This window comes from Quercus robur, chromosome 11 (assembly GCF_932294415.1).
Source record: "Quercus robur chromosome 11, dhQueRobu3.1, whole genome shotgun sequence".
In the NCBI taxonomy this organism is placed as follows: Eukaryota; Viridiplantae; Streptophyta; class Magnoliopsida; order Fagales; family Fagaceae; genus Quercus; species Quercus robur.
In genome coordinates, this window is record NC_065544.1 from 42,666,033 (window position 1) to 42,692,052 (window position 26,020).

The following is a 26,020-nucleotide window of genomic DNA, read 5'->3' on the forward strand; positions in this document are numbered from 1 at the left end:
CATCTGGTTTGTGTATTGTATGGTTTGTATTTGGGTTGTCTTATTATTCTGAATAAAATTTATTCTTGTTCATCCTAAATATTTATGTAATTTGAGATATGTTCTTTTTAGTTTCATTTTCCCCCAAAGGTTTCAAAAAAAAAATTTATTTTAAAGTTTTTATCTTCCTAGTCTTTTAGCTGTCTAGCAACCCTCTAGCTATCAGACCTAGCCACTCCTCAACCCCATTAAAATCGATGTCCTCCAATTGTCTCACTAGAATTCAAAGAAATTTCTCCCCTAGGTTCAAGCCTCTACAAGTTTCAGGGTAATATTGATCTTTGACCATTGAATACAATTTTTATGGATTTATTATCATTTGCTACTGTTGTAGATCACTTAAGGGATAGCTTGAAATTGTGAGGGAATTTGGGATTAGAAATAATCGGATACTTTGGATTTGATAAGTAACAAACTCCCAATTGAATCGGGGATTTTAATTGGATTTTTGGGCAATTGATTTGAGAGGTTAAATCATGAAACATTAAGGAATTAAGGGCTGGGTTATTAGTGAATTCTCTACGCTGGACAATTTCAAAGAAATATTACAAAAAAATTGAAAAGTTTTTGTAACTTTGTTTCTAATAGATTTGGGTATACTGTCTTGATTTTAGCATGACTTGAGATTGACATGGAATTTTGACATGAAATTTGGTTAAATTGAGTTACGTCATAATTTTTGGTTAAATGAGATGCAAGAATGAAGACCTAAGAATTCATCCACACCACAAGAGTTAAACAAGCACTAGAGCATGCAACAGAGTTGGACAAACCTGTAGGCAATGGTAAACACATGAACGCTAGAAAAGCAATGGACTCATATAGAAGTGGAGCACGCATACAAGGCTCAGGCACCACCTGCCTGTACCCAGCCAATACAAGGGAGGTGGGCCATGGGTCAGAGATAAGAGAGGGTGTGGTTTGGCGATGGGGAGAAGGAGGAGCCTATTTTGGGGTTCCTGCTCAAGCTCTTTTGGGAGAAATGTTCTGTTGAGATGACATCCACCCCAAAAGATATAAACATGGCTAGAATCACTAGGTGCATGCTATAGAGGTTCGTAAGGGATAAGCCCAACTCTTATCTGGATGAGAGTGCCAAGGCAAGGGAAGTAAAAAAACAAAACAAAACTACTTTTGTTTGGGAATGAGGCATGGCATGGCCAAAACAGTGTAGTGGTGGTTGCTAGGCAATCGGCAGACTAGTGGGCAGTCTTGGAAGGACACCCACAATAGGTCAAAAACGGTTAAGGGGTAAAAATGGCAAATCCTGTCACAACAAGTAATATAAAAGGCCATAGACGTGCACAGTAAAAAACAGGAGAACAACAACACAAAAAAAAGGGAAAGGAAACAACAACGAAAAAGAAAGAAAACAAGGAAACCAAGTGAGAGAAGAAAAATGAAAAACCAAGAGTAAGGAAGAAAAAACGAGTGATAGGAGTAAAAGCATGCACCAATAGGCTACCTACTTCTCTCCCTCTCAATAGCCCACTCTCTAATAAGTCAAGAATCTAAGATAAAGTCATCTATGTCCATTCTCCAAAGTGAGTAACTTCTACGGCAGGATACCTATTTGAGGTTACATTGGGAATTGGTCTCCTTTTGGACTTGAATCTGCCAAAGGGGTCAAGTCCATTCCTTAGTAGACTATGCCTCTTTTCCTTTGTCATAATTGACTAATGATTAGCATGACATCTCGTTATTAATCTATTCCTGCTATAATTACGTATTAATACTGCTTCCTTTTGTGGAACTGTTCACATATTATTGTTGTCAACAAAGGAAAATATCTTGATTAAAGTATTTTAGTTGTTTTGTTATGTTGCATTTTTTCCCTGTTATAACACTCGTAACAGTTATTCCTGCCATGGGCATGTGAGCACACTAAAGATTCCTGCCAGAACGCGTCAACACAAGAAAGGTTCAACTTATGCACAAGCTGACTTAGGGTGTGTTTCAGTTAGGCCAGTCCCAACTCTCCTACCCCAGAATCATAAGGCCATGACACAACAAGAATAATCCAGCCCAAGATGCAAAAAAGGCCCACCACAAAAAGGTGGAAATGCTAAAATTATAAAATTTTTACAAATTACTAATGTGGTAAGTGGTTATTAATAAGTAAAAAAGTGATGTAGGTATGCGAACCAATAAGAATTTGCTACTTCAATAGTTTGTAAAAATGTTGTAAAAAAGTTTGTACGATATCATTACACTTAAAAGAATTGATGACATTGTTAATTGGGAACAAATTATAATTTTATTGAACAAAATTACTAAATTAGTACCTATTAATATACTAATATTTGTTTTAAAAAAATTAGGGGGCCCATTGCCCCCTTAGTCCATGTATAGCTCCGTCCTTGCATATGTGTATAATTAAAAAAGCTGTAAAATTATATATTAATTCATATAATTGTGTAAATTTATAAATTTACTACAATAACTATGTAAATTTACACTAACATTATTTATTTTACATTTAATTGTTTAGTTTTTCTTTACATATCTCGAGTATGAAGAAAAATAGTGAATAATGGTTTTATGTAAAGAAAGAGAAACAATTAATAATAATAATAATATATAATATTTTAATAAAATATAATGTAAAATACATAACCTGATAAGTGTTTTAAAAATTAAGTATATAAAATATAAAAAGTTGATTCCTATTTTTAATATTGAAGCTTTTGCAGCTGATGCAAATCCTCAACAAATCTTTCTCCCTTCCGTCAGGGTGGTGAGCCTATTGCCAAAAGAAGCAAAATTTTTGTCTCCAACTCAAGAAGTGGCCCAAACAAGCCAAACTTTTGTCTTAAAATCAAGAAGTGGCCAAACGAAGCTCAATTTAGGCCTACCACCTTGACAGGAGAGGCAGACCTGTCGGGGAAACCCAAGAAGTGGCAAAAGCATATGAGAGCATTCGTATCCGTATATAATTGAAAAATATGTAGAATTATATATTGATATATATAATTGTATAAATTGATAAGTTTGTTATAATAATTATGTAAATTTATATTGATATTATTTATTTTGCATTTAGTTATTTGGTTTTTCTTTACGTATTTTGAGCATGAAAGAAAATATTGAATAATGGTTGTGTGTGAAGAAAGAGGAATAATTAAAAATAATAATAATAAATAATATTTTAATAAAATATAGTGTAAAATAAATAATATGACATGGAGTGTCTTAAAAATTGAGTATATAGAATGTAAGTGGTAGATTCTTATTACAAGAGTCTGTTTGGAATCCGCTTAATTTACTGAAACTGAAAATTTTTTGCTGAAAATACTGTAGATAAAAGTAAAAATTAGCTGAAATCAGAGGCGGAGCTAGAATTTTAGTTTAGAGAGGGCAAAATTAATTTGAAATTATTAATAAATATTTATAACAAAATAAATATACAATTATAAATAAACAAAAATTTACTAACTCAACTATTGTGAAAATTATTATGTTTCTTACCATTTAAATAAATAAAATAAAAAATAAAAGGCAAAAGTGTTATAAGTCTATGACAGTATATTAATGATAAAGTGAAAAAGTGGGACAAGGCAAAACTAAAAGTTTTTTTGACTTGTTAACTTTGTTGTGTCTAGATCAAAAATAAAAAAATAAAAAGACTTTGACATGTTAGGTAACTTCTTGCTATCTTTGTTAAAGTGCCACTTTCTTTTACTTTTTTTGAGAAAGACGGTGTTAGTTTTTGGTTTCTTTTATTAAGTGTTATTTTGTTTTTTTTCTTATGTTAATGAATTAGAGGATATGCCTATAGCTAAGAAAGTTTCAAAGGAGTCAGGGGGGCAGTTGCCCCCGCTCGACCCCCCCTAATTCTGTTCCTAGTTGAAATAGTATAATGAGACCCATAATTAGTACTAAAAAGTGCAGTGGAATCTATGAATAGTAAAATAAATTGGTAAAATTAATTATGTCGAACACACCCTAAATATTGAAGTTTTTGCAGCTGACGAATCGTCAAGACACCTTTCTCCCTCATGTCAAGGTGATGGGCCTATTGCAAAAAGAAGCTCAAATGCTAAATTTGAGCTTCTTTTTGCAATTGGTGGCCACCATTCTGTCGGGAAAAAGGGTGAAGGCAGGGGCGGAGCTAGGATTTTTTGTTTGGGGGGGCCAAATTTTGTTACTAATATATTAGTTTCGAGTCAAGATAAACCATCACACTCAGGCATAAACGCACATACATAAATATAAACATTAATATTTTGATACTAGAGTAGGTCATAATTTATAAATATATTGTATATAAAATTAATAACTTTCACATTTGTATATTCGCAAGATAATTTTTTAGGGGAATTTATCATCTTTTAAACTCCAATACTATACAAAAACTGTCTAGTTTGATATTAAACATGTAAAAAAAACGAATTAGAGAAAACAAAAACTACCTTGTCTTTATAACTACTAGATCAATTGAAAATTTCTATTGATTTTTAAGAGCATCATTGAACTAACTCAAACATTTGGGAGGGCCAACTTCTATTTTTTAGCTAAATATTTAAATTTTTTAATACTTATATATAATATAAAATAATTTTTTAAAATTTTGGGGGGGCCATGGCCCCCCCAAGCCTTGCTGTAGCTCCGCCCCTGGGTGAAGGAGGAGTAATATATATACATACCGGGTATTATTGCCCTTTTGTAAACCCTTCCACACAATTTTTGCATAGACATCCCACGATCTTCCCAGTTCCTACCCTTGACAATTCTAGGCAATCGTCTTTTTTGTCTCATCCTATGGCCGGGTAACACTAGCTAGCTAAATTTATTTGTGTGTGTGTGAGTGTGTAGAGATTTCTTATTCTGTAATATTGATATCATTTCTTTCTGCAACAGGTTGCATTTGAGCGTTAAAGACGTTATGGACATCATGAAACTCCTAATTCTCATTCTTAAACTCATTGCTAAACTCCGCAAGTGTATAAGATATTTCAGAAGCGGTGGCCAAACTATGGCTCGCAGCAACATCATCGGCGGCGACGGCACTACCAACAACCAAGTGGGTATATCGAACTTCATAATACTGATGAAAACTCTATTATAGCCTCTGTTGAAGCTTCAACATCTGCAGCAAATGGCGTTCATGCAAAAAGTACTCTCTTTATTATATTACTTAAGAACTCCACGCTGGCTTTTTTTTTAAAGGGTTAGTTCAATAAGGTAGCATGATGACTCTGAGGTGTTTTGACACGTGAGGGCCAAGTTATCTTATCAGGCTTAATCCCGCTCTTGGGGCCTATTTTCTTTATGTTAAGTGGACCCCAGAAGGATATTTTTGAGGTTAAGATTTATGTAAAATTGTAAGGTAGTTCTGGATTTTGTCATCTTATTAAGCCTAAATTAAATTTGTGCTAGGATTGTGCACACTGGACTTAAATAGTGTTTTAGTCATGGTTGTACTATGGGCCAAAAATAGGCTTTATTCCTGATCTTGTCAATCGGAACCTTTGTTGTGCTATGTGCTTTGTGATCGGCTTCATCTGGTGTGTGTATCGTATTCGTATGGTTTGTATTTGGGTTGTCTTGTTTCATTTTCCTGTTTCAAAAAAAAGAAAAAAAAAAGTTTTCATCTTCCTCATCTTTTAGCTGTCTAGCAACCTTCTAGCTGTCACACCTAGCCACTCCTCTACCAACCTTCTAGTTTCTCCAAGTTTCTGGGTAAAATTGATCTTTGACCATTCAATACAATTTTTATAATTTATTATTATTCACTATTGTTGTAGATTCACTTAAGGGATATCTTGAAATTGTGAGAGAATTTGAGATTCGAATTTAGAAACAGTCGGGTACTTAGGGTTTGATAAGAAATAAATGTCCAATTGAACCGAGGTTTTTAATTCGATAATTGGGCAATTGATTTTGGAGGATAAATCATGAAATATTAAGGAATTAAGGGCTGAGTTAGGAGTGAGTTTTCTATTTTGGACAATTTCAAATAAATTTTACAAAAATTTGCAAAGTTGTTGTAACTTGTATCCCTATTTCTGACAGATTTGGCATTTGGGTATATTGAATCTGACTTGATTTTAGCATGACTTGAGATTAGCATGGAATTTTGACAAGAAATTTGAAGTGAATTTCTTTTTTTTTTTAGAGAGTTTTGTTGAGGGCCATTTGTGAGAGTCCTGGCAGAAAGAAAGAAAGCCCAATAATAAGGACAACAAGGAATTGACAAAATAGGCAGCAAAAAATCATTAGGCCCAAGCGGCAGGAATAATGGATCACCGGTCCAAGAAATAAACAAATGAGTCTTGAAGAGGCAAGTGGGCTCAAAGAAGCGTGGAAAGAAAGAAGTAGCATCCCATGGGTAGTGAATGAGGTAAAAAAGCGAGGAAGGGCTGCTGCAAGCCCAATGCAATGCAAACTAAGAGAGTAAGAGGTTTATGATAGACCCATGAACCCCAAGGATGAGAATAAGGTTATTGGGCCAAGGAAGCCCAATGAAGTTAGTAAAAAGCCCATGGGAGTGTGGAATTAGCAAAAGGGCCGAGGAAGCCCAAAGAAAGCAAACGGGCCAAGGATGCCTAAAGGGACATAAGAGCCCATAAGTAAAAGCAAAACAGTAGCCATGTCAAGCCACTGAGAGAAGGAATAAATGGTTGGCCTAAAAAGAGGCCCAGCTGGATTAAGTTATTACGGCATGAATAACAGTACAACATTGCAAGAAATAAAGAAAACCAAGGAGTGGGCTAAAAGAATGTAAGGCCCATCATCAAACAAAGTCCAGCTCTTGAATGAAGCGGGAAAACAAAGAGAAGCCCACATAAGAGGTCAAAAAACACGGATGGCGAGCCTCCAGAGCACAGTAAACGCATGAGCAACAGGCAAATTTTTTTGGACATATTTGAAAGGAAAGCACACGCAAGGCTCAGGCACCACCAGCCTATACCCAGCCAATATGGGACGTGGTGGGGTCATGGGTCAGAGGTAAGAGGTAAAGGAGGTATGGTTTGGTGGTGGGGAGAGGGGAAAAGACCTATTTTGCAGTTCCTGCCCAAACCATTTTGGGAGGTACGTCTTGCTGGGATGACAAACCACCCAAAAGAGGCAAAGTTGAGGGGAGAACCATTAGGTGCATGCTTTAAGGGAAAGAGAGAGAAAACATTTATGCCGTGGCAGGTAAGAGTGCGACAGTGGACTGACGAATGAAACAAACCTGTCTTTGTCTGGCAAGGGTGAGTGGCACACAGACGAACCCTTTGGTGGTTGGCAAGTACGCCCAGACCAAACAAAGGCGGTTAAGGGGCAAAGTGGTAAAAAACTGGTCACGGCAGGCATTATAAAAGGACCCTTGTCGTGCCCTGAAAAAGGAGGGGAAAGACAGAGGGTATTGTGCAATAAAAAGAAAAGAATAAAAAGAAATCAAAAGAAGGAAAGAAAAAGATAAGAGAGAAAACAGAAGGAAAAAAGAGGGATAACACAATGGGTATGCACCAGTAGGTCGATTTCCCTCTCTCCCCTTTTAAATCCTGCTCTCTTCTAAAACATAACGAGGATCCCTTTTTGGCATTAACTGTTCAGGTCCGACTCCCTCAAAGTCATTAATCCCCACGGTAGGATCTTTTTTTTCCTAGGAGATTATTTGCATTGAGAGGAGGCGTTCTCCCCTCTTTGGTTTGCTTCTACGGACCAAACTTAAACTTGACTCCATGCTCATTTTTGATTAGTTCATGTTACCTTCTTTCTCCTGTACTTTCTTTGTAAATGACATTGTTATGACCATAATTATGTTTTATAAGTAAGGACTACTTGGCCATTTTCCATTAAATAGTCAAGAGTACTCTGTTTTGTTATTATTATTATATCTGTCTGTCGTAATTAATCTGAAACAGTTCTGCTTACCGTAAGCATACTCCTGGCAGACGAGGCATAGTTTGTGCGCAAGCCGGCCCGAGTTGAGTTACAGTTGGATCGGTCTCAACTCCCTTACTCAGAGACATTTGGGCTCATTACCACGGGAGGTAGTCCAGCCCAACGCACAATACGCAAAAAAGGCCCCTACAAGTTTCAAACTATGGCGTCCGCTCCTGATGATTGCTCTTTATCATCAAACTAAGACACCAATCAATTTTTGGTGTAGGTGGGTATTGAACCCCAGATCTCTTATACAACCATCAGAAACTTTACCAGTTGTGTTAACTGGAATCCACAAATTTGAAGTGAATTGAAGTAACATGTAAAACTTATAACCTAGAGAAAATCATAAATTTTGGAAATTTCTCGTTTTTTTAATTTTATAGCCAAATTGGTAAGGAAATCAACTATGTTAAGCCAAATTTATTGGGTCCCTAGTGTTTGGTTTTAAGCTTAAAAACTTTCAAGTACGGAAACGTCATTATTAAAAAGATTTTGGAATAATTAATCCAAACCTGCAAGAATTTTATTTTGAGACCTATAATGTGTTTCATTACTGATATTTGTTGGTTTAGGCAATACATTTATGAAGGTCATGATGTAAATCATTTACGAATTTGCTTTGGTTTTATTTAACTATCCCAAAGCATTCTTTATAGATTGGTTTGCTATGAACAACAAACTCCCCACACGATATAGAATGGTCAAGTGAGGTACTTGGGTGATAGCTTTTGTGTTTTTTTGGGGGTAGAAATTGTCTTGTTAGTAGAGATCATCTCTCTTCTTTGAATGTTCTTTCACTTCGAGAGTTTAGGATGACATGATGAAGTTTTGTCTAGTTTCAAATGCTCAATTTGTGTGGGAGAACTTGATTGCTCGGGGGGCTAGAGAGTTAAAAGGAAAGGAGCTAAGACTAATAGGCTGCAAACTTGCTTGGTGGTCAGCAGTCTACCACATTTAGCTACAAAGGAATTTCATAGTTCATTAAGATAAAATTTGGACTAAAGAGCAACTCGAGAGAAGCATTGATTATTAACGATGTCAAAACTAGGCTGAGGTTTCAAACCAAGTTCTTTCAAATGCTACTATCTATTGTAATTGGGGGATTGATCCAAATGGTATTTTAATTTGATCCTAGAACCTCTGTGCTGCTGTGTTTTGTCAAAGTGTTGTTATGATGTCCATCTATATATAGTTGTTAGTACAATTTTTCTTTGTTACTTGCTTTGGCTTGTTTTTGTTTTGTAGTTAGATTTGTAATTTGGTTTATGTAGTAAGGAGGTTCCCTATGCTAGTGTCTTCTCTTCTTTGGTTTCAGGGTTTTCTCTATATTCTCTGTTTTGTTTCAATAAATATAAGCTTAATTACCCAAAAAAAAAAAAAAAAAAAACACCAAGGAATTATCAATATCAGTTAACCTAATTTTAGGAAAACTGGGTCATACTCCATTTGGGCTACAAGGTGATTGATATGTTTGAGTTTTGATAGTCATGATATGAAATTCAGGTACTGCCATGTTATAATTTTGAGAGCTGCCTTAATGGGTTTAAAAAGTTAAGCACAAAATTTTAAGTGTTGAATCAAGTACGTTTCAATACTTAAATCCTTATCTTGTTCTTATTGCCTTGTATTCTCTTAAATATAAATAGATATTGGCATGTTTATAGTCATCGAATCATCTAATCTTGTATTAGGTTCTAGTTGATATTGTTTAAGGCTTTTGACACATAAATTGTTTGTCGATTTGAAGTAAAGTGGGCTTTAGATAATGATTCATCTCAAGATATTATATTATATATGTAAAACTAGAAAGAAGATTTGCTAAATAGTGAACCTTTTATGTAAAATTTCTTTCTATGCATTGCTATCTATTTTATCATAAAGAAGTCTTCTCAAAAAAAAAAAAAAATTTATCATAAAGAATATCATAAAATATTCTTTATATATATATATATATATATATAAAGAACATTTTATGATATTGTTGAAGAAAAAGAAAACAATTTCCAATAATCGGCTAGACTATAATCTTTGCCAACACGTACAAGGCTAAGAGTTGGGTTTTGGATAAAATATTGTTTATTGTAGTGTGATGTGGTGTGGTGCGCAGTTCATTGTTATTGTTTGCTCTTCAAAACCATTGTTATTATTTGCTCTTATGAGTTATTGTTATATCTTACCTCTTTGAGGTTATTGTTTCTCATGGGATTCACCTGCCAACTGTTAAGAATGTCTCGATGGTTGATATTTTATACACTACTTATTGTTTACTGTTGTTGACAAATTGAATGTGAAAAACAACTTTACTATTAAGTGTATTACTACACGTTATTATAAGTAGTTTAACCAAAGATGAAGTAATGTTCTTATAACTGAACTATGGCTTATTGAAATAGGGTAAATCTTTAAGAGGGAAATTGTTTATTTAACAAGCTATACGTTTTTCACTATATAGTTAAATGTTCACGTTAAAAACACGTTTACTGTTTCTACTGAATTTCTTTCATACTATTGATAAATATTTTGTAAAATTTAATACGTTGTCTATTATAATTTGCATTTTCACTTAACAATATCATGTGATGTAGTCTCTTGTTTACCTATTAGCTCACTCCCTTTCTCCACCATTTTCAGATTAGCGCAATGGACTCTCTTAATGGAATAAATTGGTGATTGTTGGAGCTGTGAACTGAAGACTGCATATGTTTCACTACGGCTTCCTCTTGTGTGTGTATTGTATGGTTTGTATTGTGGTGTTGTTATGTTAAATAAAATATAGTCTCATTCATCCCAAAAAAAAAAGAAAAAAAAAAAAACATTTGAGATGTGAGATTGGCAGATTTGCTTCTTGTTTTTTAATGTGCTGACTTGTGAAACTTTGTATTTTTCTAGAGTGTATGGCTTAAGTTTTAATAAAAGTGTCGTTTTCATCATTGATTACGTGTATAACCAAATCAATTGTGTTCATCTAAATTGGCCAATTTTTATCACGGATTGTGCATTTTTTTTTTTTTTTTTTGCGTGCAAAAGATTATGTCTTTTTTGTAAGGTGGGCTCAAAAGAATATTTTGTGTGAGTGGGTGAAGATTTATGTAAGATTGTAAAAGGCAGTTGCTGGATTTTGTGACATTGTTAAGCCCAAGGTTGTCAAAATCGGGATCCTACGTAGGATCGTGGGAGGTAGGTAGAATCGTGGATCGTAGGATCGGATCGTGGATCGTAAGATCCTACCTATTTTCAAATTTTAAGCAAAAAACCTATTGATAGTGACTTTGTATGTTATATAATCACTTAAAACATGAATCCATCCATTAAAAAAAAAATTCCATCATAAAATGTAATTTGCACGCACTACATTGTTCTTATGTCATTCTAAGGAAACAAAATATATTTAACTTTTGACATAATGTATCTAAAAAGTCCAGTACATATTTAATTAGCAACTAAGTACCAAAATATTATTTACACATATGGAAAATGTTTTTCAAATTCTAAGTTCCAAATCCAAAATAAGTTAGACTAATTAGCATATAAAAATTAGCTAACTACAAATTTACAATATGTAATCCAAAAGAGAATTCTCAATCTAAGTTAAACTAGCTAATTACAAATATGAAATTCAAAAGAGAATTCTCATTCTAAGGTTCTTCTAATCTAATCATTGTCATTTTCATATCTCATTTCATCATCTAAATATTTTAGGTTTTGTTTTTGAAAACATTAAACTTAAGTACTATAGGGTTTTTTTGAGATTTTATGTTGACATAGGGGTAAATTTGGGACTTCAATTCATTATTGGGCTTTTGATAACCCGTTGGGTTTGTGGGTTTAGGTGGATTATCTTACCCAAATGAATCCCACTTAAAAAAAAGAAAAAAAAAAAATTCAAGCCAAATGGTAGGATCGGTAGAATCGGTAGGATCCCGTACGATCCTACGATCCTATGCGATCCTACACGATCCTACATACGATCCTACCATTTTTGCGATCCTATTACGATTTTAAACTTTTCGGTGAGGTGGGATCGTAAAATCGTGCGATTTTACGATCCGGATTGCGATTTTGACAACCATGGTTAAGCCAATTTGGGCTAGGATTGGGCCTAAAAGGGAGCTATGCTAGGGCTTATGTACACTAGACTAAGTAAAGCTCAGGTTGATGTTCGCCACCGTTAACAAACAAATCTTTTATTCACTCTTTTAGTCAAGTTATTCCAAAACTTCAATAGTATTTTGTACGCATGCAATTAACGTCTACCGGTTACAAGTATATTCTTTTTCTTTCTTTTAAATAATAAGAATTTTTTAACTATAATTTATTCAATTAAATATATAATTATATAAGTATACGGTGAGACCTATCTCTTTATAAGAGGAAGTATACTTCCGAAATACACAATCATTTCTTTTAAAAATGACAAGTTACTTCACATACAAAGACATTTTGCAGTGAAATTTTAGTAAGGGCATAAAAAAAAAAAAAAAAAAAAAAAAACACACACACACATATATATATATATATATATATACATATATATATTTTGGAGACTTGAGATATATTCAGGCCATGTTATTCTCCATCTCCACCCTTATAATAAGACTGTCACACTTTGGGACACAAAACACTACAAACAGCAAACATAACACAGGGACATAATACACAGAACAAGCAGCTAGCACAATCTTCCTCTTGAATCTCTAAATGACGTGGAGCCTCACACAGTTTGTTGGTAACTATCAGCCAGCTGAGGCTAAGACCGAGACATCATCAATATTTTGAGTCTGAAGTGTTTCACAGATGTGAGGGCAAGGTTTTCTATGATTAAAGTCTTGGGCCCAAGCCCATTCTTGGACCCATCGTACTATCCCTTTTATAAAATGGGCCCAGTAATGGGCTTTGTTCATGATTTTCTCATTCAGGCCTTTTGATGTTGGCAGCTTTGCTTCTTATTCAAAACCTTGTCAGTTTATATCCCTCTGCGGGTCAACAGTAACACTGACATCTAAAAAAAAGTAGTCATTTTTCTCTTAGTCAGGGTGGGGTCTATTGTGAAAATGACAGAGATGATGTAGTAGTCATTTTTCACAATAGTGAATGATAGTGATGATTTAGTAGTCATTTTTATAGTGAATGATAGTGAGATGATTTAGTAGTCATTTTTATAGTGAATGATAGTGATGATTTAGTAGTCATTTTTATAGTAGTCATTTTTATAGTGAATGATAGTGAGATGATTTAGTAGTCATTTTTATAGTGAATGATAGTGATGATTTAGTAGTCATCACTATTGTGAAAAATGACTACTACATCATCTCTGTCATTTTCACAATAGACCCCACCCTGACCAAGAGGAAGATATAAACTGAGTGTCATTTAATGAGGAGATGCCTCTTTTTGAGTGTTGGCAGCTGCGTAATATATGCAACATTCTTTCTTCCTAGTTCCAACCCTTGACAATTCTAGGCAATCGTCTTTTTTATCTCCTCCTATGGCCGGGTAACACTTGCTAGCTAAAGTTATTTGTGTGTGTGTGAGTGTGGTGATGGAGAGAGTTCTTATTCTTTTCCGGTAATATTCATACAATTTCTTTTTGCAACAGCTTGCATTTGAGTGTTAAAGACATTACGGAAATCCTGAAGCTCCTGATCCTCATTCTTGAACTCATTCCTAAACTCCGCGAGTATATAAGATATTTCAGAAGAGGTGGTTAGCAGCAACGTCACCGGCGGTGACTGCACTTCCAACAACAAAATGGGTATTGAATCTTACAACTCTATTGTAGCCTCTGTTGAAGCTTCTACATCTGCAGGAAATGGCGTTCATCATGCATTCAGTACTCTTTCTTACTATTACTTAGAATTCCATGCTTTTTTTTTTCTTCTAAGGCTTAGTTCAATAAGGAAGCACGGTGATTGGTGAGGTGTTTTTTTTTTTCACAGAGAAACAAGTTTTTCTAGGGGCCGTTATACTATCCTTGTAGATGTAGTACTATGGGCCCAAGATTGGGCTTTGTTCCTAATCTTCTCAGCCTGCCCTTTCTTTTATGCACTGTCTGTGTTTCCTTGATAGGCTTCTTCTGGGGTGTGTGTTTTATGGTTCGTGTTGCGGTCATTATGTTGATTAAAATTTTATCTCATTCATCCCAATCCATTAAAATAGAAAAGAAAAGAAAATTGAGGTGTGAGATTGGTGGATCAACTTCTTGTTTTGTAAATTTCTCAAAAAAAAAAAAAAAAACTTTTTATTTTATAATGTTTTTAATTGTAAAACATGATAATCTTCTTGAGTTTGTGGCTTAATTCTTTAGTATCATTTTTTTTTAATGAAAAATAAGAGTAACGCTTTTATCATGTATGTGTGCCAACATATTATTGGATTATTATACTAGAATATGCCCAATCCATTTGAATTGATCTAAATTGGCAAAAGATCTATCACCGATTGTGGGTTTTTTTTTTTTTTTTTTCCCTTCTAAATTATTAATATTTATTTTTGCAAAAGATTTTGGTTTTTCATTATGTAAAGTGGACTGCAAAAGAATGAGGGTTAAGATTTATGTAAAATTGTAAAATAGTTGCTGGATTTTTTTCATCTTATTAAAAACCTAAGCTAGGATTTTTTTTTTTTTTTTTCACGAGGCCAAACTAAACATAACCCAAAAAAAAAAAAAAAAAAAAAAAAAAAAAAAACTGATGACTAAAAAAATGTAGAGATCCTAGTTTGGTAATTATCACACTATTGGTCCATAGAATTTTAGAGTATTTCATAGGTAAGAAATGATATAGTTTTTTTTTTAGGGAAAAAATGAAATGGTTTAATTAAAAATTATAACACCACTTTCGTATATATTTAAAAATTAAAAAAAAAAAAGTTATACCCTACCTTCTTCCATATCACTAAAATTATATATAATATGAATGCTACAATAAATAAGTACGTATATATCAAATATAGTATATCATAAACAACAATGATAACTTCTTCTATTTTTGAACTTGACAATAATAATAACTTTTTTTTTTAGGGGGGTCAATAATAATAATAATAATAACTTAGTTTGAGAAATTACTACCAAAACTAAATATAAATTAAAATAAATATAACAATAGTGGAAAATGTAAACCACCAAACACAGACATGAGCACAAAACATATTTGCGGTCAAAAGAGTCAAAACTGTAGATGGTATTATTATCAAAACTAAATATATAATATTATAATAATATATGCAAGCTGTAAGCCACATCAAAACAAATAGAAAGACGTAAAAGATTGAAAAGTCAAAAAGCATAGGCTGATATAGAATATTCTTTTTAGACTAACACGCATAAATCCCCAACATAACAAAGAAAAACATACCCCGCCCGCACAGTAAGGTTGGAACTTTAGAAGCCTAAAGTTGAGTCAGGGTTCGGCTCAGGTGGTGATCGGGAGTGGCAAACCGGCTAGTTGTGGAGGCAAGCAGCCAATTGCAGGTTGGAAACGAAGGCAGTGGCGTAGGGGATAATTTTATTTTTATTTTTTTCTAAGTAGATTTGGGTTTTTTTTTAGTAAACGGCGGATATTTGAAATTATAAGAGGCTTGATTTACAAAGAATTTCTCTTTTTGGTGGATAATATTGCTGATTTGGGATTTGTTGTAATTATTTTTGTTGTTTGTATAAATTTGGACGTGCTATGGGCAATGAATGGGCTGGATTTTTTTTTTCTTTGGGTTTTTGTATTATTCTCATTTTCTTAAAAGGGTTTTTTTTTTTTTTTAACTAATTTTAAAATTTGAGGGAGGCCCATATGGATTTAAAAAGAAGAGTAAGTCTGCAAAAGAGGAACTAAAACCAGGTTTTTTTTTTTTTTTTTTTTTTTTTTTTTCAAAATCCTGGGGGCCAATAAGTAAAATTAGAAAGAAACTGGTGTCGTGTGCTTCCTGATAGTTTCATCTGGTGTGTGTATTTTGTGGTTTGTATTGTGGTTGTCTTGTTATTTAAGAATAAAATTTATATTCAAAGAGTTATATAATTTGAGATATTTAGGTTGTCTTCATTTCAGATTTGGATATACTGACTTTATTTTAGCATAACTTGAGATTGGCATGAAATTTGGGATGAATTGAGTTAACATATAGAACTTATAAGCTGGAGAAAATCATAATTTTTTGAAATTTCTAATTATTTTAAATTTAAAGCCAAAGTGGTGAGAAAATTAATTATATTAGGCCAAATATATTGGGTCCCTTTTAGTGTTTGGTTTTAGGCTTAAAAACTTTCAAGCAAGGAAACGTCATTAAAAAGATGTTGGAGAAATTAATCCAAATCTGCAAGAATTTTATTTTGATACTTATGATGTGTTTCATTACTAATTTGATGGTTTAGGCATTAGGCTGTAAGTTTATGAAGGTCATGATGTAAGTGATTTAGGAATAATGAATATCAGTTAACCTCTAGTTTTGGGAAATCTGGGTCATACTCCATTTGGGACAACAAGATGATGAAGATGGTTGAGTTTTGACAGATATAATATGAAATTTAGTTACTGCCATGTCATACTTTTGAGGGGAGGGCTTCCTTAATGGGTTTAAAAAGTTAAGCACAAAATTTTAAGTGCTTAGCCAAGTGCATATCAGTAGTTAAACTCTTATCTTCTTTTTTTTTTTTTTTTTTTTTTTGCTAGGTGATTTTGCGGGGGCTAGAACCCCCGAGCATTAGGACACAATGGTACCTGGGTGCCAATAGGCTACTGAGGCCAATGGCTAAACTCTTATCTTGTTATTACTGCTTTTTATTTGCTTAGATATACATAGATATTGACACGTTTATTTTTTACCAAGTCATCTAATCCTTTATTAGGTTCTACTTGATGTTGTTTGGGTGACACAAAAATTGTTTGTCAATTTGAAGTGGATTTTAGATAATGATTATTCTCAAGATATTATATTATATATGTGTAATTGAAAAGTTCATCAAAAAATATATATGGGTATAATTGAAAAAAAAAAAAAAAAAAAAAAAAAGCTTGGCTAAATTGTGAATCTTATTTTGCAAAAGTTCTTTCTATAAGTGTGTTTGGATACTGCTTATTTACTGAAAATTGAAAACTAAAAACTGAAAACACTATAGCAAAATAATTTTTAAATGTGTAAATAGTACCGTGAGATCCAAATTTATATTGAAATTTGTGTTTGGATGATTTTTGTGGGTCCGTGAACAATGCCGTGGGACCCACATTTTTTCAACCAAACGGCAATCGTAGGATAGAAACGCTATCCAAATGTTACCTATATATAGTTTTTTTTTTTTTTTTTTTAAATGGGATACGTAGCTATCTATACGAAGAATATTTTATAATATTGTTAAAGAAAAAGAAAATGTTTTCATAAAATCAATTACACTATCTGTAATCTTTGCCAACACAAAGCTATGAGTTGGTCTTTGGATGAAATATTGTTTATTGTGGTGTGGTACATTATTATTGTTTACTCTTCGAAACCATTGCTATTATTTGCTTTTTGGAACCATTGTTATATTTTACTTCTTTGTGTTATTGTTTCTCATGGATGCACTTGCTGATTGTTAAGATTGTCTTAGTTTGGCTAATATTTTATATACTAATTATTCTTTATTGTTATTGACAAATTAATCGTGAAAAAAAATAAAAAATAAACTTTAATATTACATGTATTATTATCTGTTATCATAAGTAGTTTACTCAATGATGAAGTAATGTTCTTGTAACAGAACTATGGCTTATTGAAATTGGGCAAATATTTTAAGAGAGTATTATTTGTTTATTTAAGAAGGTATATGTTTTTTACTGTATAATTAAATGTTCACTTCTAAAGCAAGTTTTAATCTTTATATTGAATTACTTTCATACTGTTAATAAAATGTTTTGTCAAATTTAATACTTACTCTACTATAATGTGCATTTTCACTTGACAATATCATGTGATGTAGTCTCTTTTTCAATTGTTAGCTCACCCCCTTTCTCCACCATTTTCAGATTAGTTCAATGGACTCTCTTAATCCAACTAGTTGGTGATTGTTGGAGCTAAGAACTGAAGACTATGTGTAGCAGTGAACTATTTTATGAAAATTTGCTCTATTGTGCTTTTTTAGGGTTGTAAACTTGGTAATCATGAGACTATTTAAGAATGTATTTGGAGTCTTTATTTTCTCATATTTTAGTTTGATGAATTGTTGAGAGATTTGATATTTAAATGTTGTGTTGAAGGTTTGGTTTATTATATTTGGATATATAGTTATGCTCTATTCCAATCTTGTGGGTTAGTGCCTTAAAACTTAAAAAGTTTCAAATTGTTGTCATATTTGTTTTAAGCTAAGCTTAGTGCCTTATCACAACTCATTTTTCTAAATCTCTCATTTGGATATGGATCATGATAATGAGATTGATAGATCTACTTTTAGTCCCATTACGTGGCAATTGATAAAACGTGTACTTTTATCATTTAAACTGGTTGTAAGACTCATTAAAAAGGTAATGTGAATAGTTTTATCAATTACCATATTGTGAGTTAGAGGAGTTTTAGTCCAAACTGATTTAGGCATAAAATATTTCACTTTTTAGAAATTACTAGTCGCTAACCCGTGCGATGCACGGGATAGTTAAACAAAATTTATACACATTCACTTTTATTGGTATAATCATTTGAAAATAATTCTAACTAATACCCAAATGTAAGAGACACATTGACTTACTATTTAAAGTAGCCTTCTGAAGAATTTACACATATTGTGCAACTGAGCCTTAATTTCTCATCAACAGTTAGAAACATAAACTGCAAATATATAAATAAAGACCATGACTTGAGAAGGACACATTAAACTTCAAATTAGAGTAGTAATGTTACTTTCTCAATCTTTGCTCAGTTGTAATAATAATATAGAGGAAATTCAAAACATGGAAAGAAAATAAAAATTACAACAATTAATTCCATTATCTTTCATGCTATACTTTGTAATTGTACGGAATTAATTCAACTCAATTTAAGTAGTTGTAATAAAATTGGCTTCTACTATTCTCTATTCTATAGAAATATGAACATATTGGATTTCTCAAACAATTACCGGTATTGCAATAAAATGATTTATTATTGAGAATAAGAAACAAAGAAAATCTCCCTATAGTTTAAGAAACACAATATACTAAAATTAAAGAGAGAAAATTTTCGGAGGACAAAATATTATAGATAATTTAAAAGAATTTTGGTTTAATTCCTGAACACTGTAACTCCATAAAATTCATACTAATAATAATATTTTATGATAGCGCAGTTAGAATTTTGGTTTAATTCTTAAACACTGAATTGGAAATTGATTATATGAGTATTCAATGGTGAACAAAAATGAAGTTAAAATTTGAGCATTGTAACAACTTCTTCACACAGTATTCTACGGGTAGCAATGAATTTAATTTGATTGTGTTACTATATAATCCAAACTTATTAATATATCAGGACTTTGAATTAACTCAATAAAACTATCAAAGCCTTTTCACTACAAGAGCATGTGAAAATTCTGTTAATTTGAGCAAACTTAAACCCCTCCATCCACTTAAATTTTAGAAACAAATTATACACTTAAAAGAGTTAGTAATTTATAGCACTTACCCCCCACTATTAGTATACAAACACAAAGTGCGGTCATCGTAACCCTTTGAAAGAACCTTCCCCAATTAGACCCTATCAAAAAAAAAAAAAAAAAAAAAAAAAAAACCAAATTAACAAAATTGATCCAAAAGGATCTAAAAAGCACACAAAATCAATTTAGAAAACAAAAATATGAGACAAAGTAATTACTTTTCGCTGCCAATGAAATCGTCTTCTGTATTACTGTTCCAAACTGCAACACTTATCTCTCTAAGGCCTTCAATTAACGAAAACACAAACTTCTCTTGAAATACCGGAGTATTATGACCATCTATACACACACACACAAAAAACAAAATCAACATAACTCACTATAACTCTATAGAAGCCTCAAAAATATAAAGAGAAATTAAAGGGGTTGAATTTGATATTTACGTTTGGAGAGAAAGAGTTTGCAGAAACCGTGGTTTTATATTTCTTAACTTGAGAGAGGGGTAAGGTTGCTAGGGTTTTGAGGAGTTATAATGTTTTTATTTTTATTTTTATTTTTTATTTTTTAAATATTATGCTGACGTGGAAATTTTGAGAGAGGGGTAAGGTTGCTAGGGTTTTGAGGAGTTATAATGTTTTTATTTTTATTTTTTAAATATTGTGCTGACGTGAAAAATTGTGGTGCCAGCAGAGGATTCGGTTTTATATATATATATATATATATATAGATGAGATTTTTATGGAGAGTGTGGCATAATAAATTTTTTTAATAAGCAATGGTAGAAATTTTAATCATGAATTGGGGGATGATTATTATTATTATTATTGATGTTGAAAAAGAATATGTATTTTTTTGTAAGGTGGGCCTAAAAGAATACATTGAGGGTGAAGCCGTGAAGATGTATATAAGATTGAATTTTTTTGTCTCCAAAACTTTTTTTTTTTAAACTCAAAACTAAAAAGTCACTATCATTATCTCATTAATAGAAACTGTTTTCGTGGTACACAATGTGCACAATTGGTATATTTGAAATTGATGTGCCTATTAAAATAATAATAAAAAATTGAAAATAATTTTAAATAATTCCACGTCATCATTTAAAATGAATAAAAAAAAAAAAAAAACATTTGAAGTTGGATTTTGTAATCTTGTTAAGCCAATATAGGCATGAATTAGGCCTAAAAGGGGAACTAATTTAGGGCTTATGCACACTAAGTGGTGTGTTTTTACTTTTGGTTCACTTTTTCAAGTGATTTGAAACAACTTCCTCCTCTCTGTTTTTTTTGGGTCGATGTGAAGAGAACTTCGTTGTGTTGATTTTAATACTTCTTGCACTAAGGAGAAAGCAATTTTCTTCCACCATTTTTTCCTCCCCACGTTATCATGTTTGATAAGTTACTGTTAACAGTGTTAAGTGATTAGACATGTGTCAGCTGTGTATTGGTTAGTTAGAAAATCTGTGGGTTACATTAGGCGCCAATCCATGTTTTGAGTATATAATAACAGGGGCATAGATATTAGATTAAGTAGCATTTTCTCAATTCTAAGATTGAAATCATTTTGCTACTCTCAAATTCCTCTTTGTTATTAATTAAATTTGGCATGGTATCAGACTCTTTCATGGCAACTTCTTATTTTTCCTCAACTACTAGCAATAGAAATCCTCTATCCCACTTTGTGTCTCATGTTATACTTCACCAATTCCAACTTATTACATATTATTTTACTTTCTTTATAAAAACACACACACACACTTTATGATAGGTACAAACACACATACACACATAAATATACAAACAGCTGTTTTCATAAGTTGGAAGCCGACTGATGTTTACATGTTTGTGGTAATAAAAAAAAAAAAAAAGATAGATAAATAAACATTTGTAATACAAATTAGGAACTTAGAAGCTTAGCAAATTCCAAAGTACAAAAGAAAAGAACTTTACCCTCATAATACATCTAAACACACATATACGGTTTGCTTATTGTCATTAGGAACTAGGATGCCCCAATCCACTGATGCTCAGGAAATGGAAAAAATCTCTTAGGCCACTTTTGATCCAGCTTTGCACCTTGAAGCCAAATGATTATGGAAGTGACTAGTAGAAAATTCTAAATAGCAAGATACAGAAAGGGTATTCCTAACATTTCATTAATAAATTTCCAAGGGGAAAGAGATGCAGAGAGAATTTTAGATTAATTCATAGAAAAAAAAATGATTCCCTTGCCCAGTATGATTGATACACGGCAGCAAAAGCACTATCAATACAGGGCATGTCACCAATATAGCTTTACCCAAAAGGCTTATTCAAAGTACCGTTGGTTCAGCGTAATAACTTTTTAAGGAATATATTAGCAATCATGGCATAATTACTCTTCAAAAAGAATATCTTGAATGGTAAGTACTATCACACATTCTACCAAATACCAATAACAATAACTAATTCAGATTTACTACAACAATACATACACAATATGCCAATTATTAAACTTACAACATTCTTAATCAGCATGCTCAGGCTCTTATCATGAAACTAATCATGCTGAAAGAACCCCCCAAGAAAATTCATTTTATAGTAAAGCTCAGGGATTATTAGAAGTATGTGGTTAAATGATTAAATTTACCATATCCTAGTAGCTTAAACTTTTGGGACAATCAGTAATTTAACAAGGTATCAGAGCAGGAGGTTTTGAGTTCAATCCCTATCTACATGAGAGGGAGTGTTATAGTATATGGTTAAATGATTAAATTTATTATATTCCTATAGTTTAAACTTTTGAGACAATTGGTAATTTAACAAGGACCACAATTTAGGACGCACTAGACTAATTTTTTACAAAATTACCTACTATCTCACCTCATTTAACCAGAACAAAGGCTGCAAAAATTTTGGATTGTATCAAAGTTTCTTCCAATAATTTTTTATATTTTGATAGTGCAAAGAAGTAATTATCCTCTTTCCAAAGAACACACAGCTTCAGGTTCATAGGGCAACAGTTATCAAGCAATTCTTTCTCATCTAGCAGATTCACAGAGCTAAGAACATTACACTATTGTGGTACATAAATACAAAAAATCTCTCAAACAAAAAGACCACAACAAATACATAAACACATTTGTTCAAACAAGACAGTGCATATATGAAACTAGAAATCAGCAAGAACCTATATAAAATAAAAAAAGGAATTCCACATAACGAGTAACCTCAACAAGTTCCTGTAAATATCAAGGGAGACTTTCTACACAAATTCTAGCACCCTCAAAAAAAAAAAAAAAAAACAAAAACAAAAACAAAAGAGCCGAGCTTTTACTTTGTTTTTATATCTTCTAACAATACATATTTGATCAATCAAGCATACAAAAAGGCTATTTCTAGTTAATGGAAGCTGTACAAAAGAGAGAAAGAAAACTTTTTTTCATTTATGGGCTTATGGTTCTTGTTATATTCTTGAAATGTGTTCACACCTGTAACCAAAACACAAATAACACATCTAGGCTAAACCTCATAGATCCAACTCATACTTCAGATTCCAGAGGATAGCTACGCAATTACAATTCCAATAGTATTCAAACCCATAGCCCCAAATTAAACTACTGCTTTCTCTCTGAGCCATACTTCGTAGTCTCTCTACCAATGAAGAGAATGAGAGATAATACCAATAATTGTTTGGACAGATCTGCTAGGTAATTTCCGTGATAGACAAATTCAAAATTTTTTTTCTCGGAAAACAAACAGAGTTAAACACATACCTGTAATCGGACGAAGAAGCGGTGGAGATGAGATCGCTGACCACCGTGCCTCAGCTCGTCGCCGAAGATCTGTATTTGAGTTTTCTCGCTCTTTGCGTTTTCAGAGAGAGAGAGAGACAGAGAGAAAGAGAGAGAGAGAGAGAGATTGACTGATGAATGAGTTATATTATTATTATTTGGTGAAAGGGAAATTTCATTAAATTTTTAAAGCGAAAACCCTTTTTTACTTTGTTTATTTTGACCCTTTCAAGTTTCAAGTGAATCTTTCTCAAAAAAAAAAAAAAAAAAAGTTTCCAGTGAACCCGGAAAAAGGTTAATCAAAATAAGTCAGGTTTTTTTTTTTTTTTTGGGTAGTGGAAAAACTTTTAGAGACTAAAAAATAAAAGAAAAACAAATTTAATGCAGAGTTTAAGAACAAAAATAATATTTTAGTAAATATTAACAAATCAGAGACGACTAAATTGAACTAGGGTAAAAGGCACACTACCTTAGGCTTAGAGCAGTTTGCACAATCCTTGAATGAGGGCAATAATAACCACTTCATGAGACCCCTCTTTCTCACGTGTGAATCTGCACATTCTGTGAGATTGATATTTTCTCACTTGTAACTTGTAAGCTGAATAGTAGGCCAAATTCAATTCAGGCTTTTACAACAAATGGGCTAATTATATAGTCTTAAAGATTGTTATTTTTTTTATACACCAAAAAAAAGAAAAAAAAAAAAAAAGAAACTAAACACTCTTTTTGCAAGAAAACACAAAAAGACCAGTCCTCAGTCCTCACAGTCATTGATATAAATTTTCAAATTTCCTAATTTGAATAAACTCAAATGGATTAGGCAATAGGCATAAAATAGGTAATAAAATACACGCGCACGTATAGATATTCTCCTTCTTTTGAATAGCAACTTATTCAATCAAACAAATAACGGAGGTCATCATCACAATACATAACAAACAACAAATCTCAAACTATTAACACAGACAGTCAAGCTAGTCTATTCTAAACCATAACAACCCACAAAATAAACCATGGAAATCTACTTTTTGCATGAACGTAATCTTCCTGATCTATACGTAGAAGCTCCAAATGTTGTAAAGCTTAAATTTAAGCACTATGTTGGTAACAAGTATCAGAGAGCTGAGGCTGTGACAGAGCCGTCGTCAGTATTCATAGCTGGAAGTTGGATACTGACTTGACTGTTGATAACGCCGCCACTGCCGGAATTACACTCGCGTAGTTTACGAATGAGTATGACAATGAAGATCATGAAACCAACTATTGCCGAAGTGATTTTGATGTCCAAAAGCAGCTTTTCGTCTCTGTTACAAAGCCAAAGGTTTTTGTGCATCTTTATAAATTGCCAATAAAACACACAAACACATGTATAAAAATAATAATAACAAATAACTAACTATAGAATATAGATAGTGTTACCCGTTCAGCGGGGGAGGAGGGTCTGCAAAAGTGTAAGCCGAGAGAGGAGTTGGAGGATTTGCAAAAGCCCAATGAGAAGAAGAAAAGTGTGAAAATGGTTTGGACATGGAACGTGCCCCATTGATAAATATGGAAGGCTTGAGATTCTGCAGCTTGGAGACGAGGTGTTATATAGGCTTTTCAAGAGGGTAGTCGGGGACTAGGGCATAATTAGGGATGTCAATTTGGGTTAGCGTGTCGGGTTCGTGTTGTGTCGAGGTAGGGGTATTCGATTAAATGACTCAACTCTAACCCGACCCATTTAATAATCGTGTCATGATCTTTCAACCCTAACCCGACATGTTAATAAGGCGGGTTGACCTGACCCAATCCATTTGACACGCTTAATAAATGAGTCATGTTGGGTTGACACGAATGTAACACAACTCATTTCAACTTGCATAATATTAAATATAACATTTATCTAGAAATTTTTTTTTTTTTTTTTTTTTTTTACATCCTAAAAAGCAGTGCATACACCTCAAGTCTTCAACCCACATTCAAAATAATATAGTTCAACAAAAATATAACATTCATTTAGAAATAAGTTCTTTACATTCCAAAAGAAGTGCATACACTTCAACCCAAATTCAAAATAACAAAGTTTAACAAAAATAAAATAACATAGTTCAACAAAAATAATATCCTTGAAACTCGCCAGATGCTAAGTATCAATATTGAAAAAATTTGAATAAACAGTAAACTAATCCTGACTATGACCACGATTATCATCCATAGATTCTTTGCTGATGTCAAAATTTATAACATCTTCCACAAGCTCATCCAATTTTATTTGTGCAAGTTCTATGCCAAAAAAAAAAAAAAAAAAAAGAAGGTATTAGTAGTTCTAGGATCTAAAAGTTTCAATTTCTAATTATATTCCTTGTAAATTTTTGTAATTACTCACTTTGCTTTTTAAATTTAAAATATATGTTGAATATAAAAGGTATTTGACAAATCTAAAATAAAATAAATATTTATTTATTATACGAATTAAACGGGTAGTGTTAAGTTGGTCATTTCGGGTTGACACAAATAAATTGGCATGTCAAATGTGTCTATTACGGGTTATACGGGTTGAGCCGCTTATGACACGTTTCTTATCGTGTCACTTTCGGGTTGACCCATTTATGACCCAAACCCATTAAGGCTCAATCCTAACCCGAAAAAACCCGTGTTAAGTTCGTGTCGTGTTCGCGGATTAGGTCAAACATTGACACCCTTAGGCATAACCGTGGGTAGCTTTTGGTTAACTATAGTTATCATTTATGATTTACCATTGG

At 32.6% G+C, this 26,020-nt stretch overlaps 1 protein-coding gene and 1 long non-coding RNA gene across 2 annotated transcripts in view; one reads left to right on the forward strand and one right to left on the reverse strand.

The window, feature by feature from the left end:
• Positions 1 to 23,417, reverse strand: part of LOC126707378 (methionine--tRNA ligase, chloroplastic/mitochondrial-like) — a 114,526-nt gene extending 91,109 nt beyond the window's left edge. Inside the window, exon 1 of the transcript XR_007648929.1 lies at positions 23,262 to 23,417. The gene's annotated coding sequence lies outside the window, so the exon portion shown is untranslated. The remainder of the gene's footprint in view (positions 1 to 23,261) is intronic.
• LOC126707380 (uncharacterized) lies at positions 15,259 to 18,181 on the forward strand. The gene is made up of 2 exons (XR_007648930.1): positions 15,259 to 15,391; positions 17,913 to 18,181. It is a non-coding gene; the product is annotated as an uncharacterized LOC126707380 (long non-coding RNA).
• Positions 23,418 to 26,020: the final 2,603 nt, after the last annotated feature.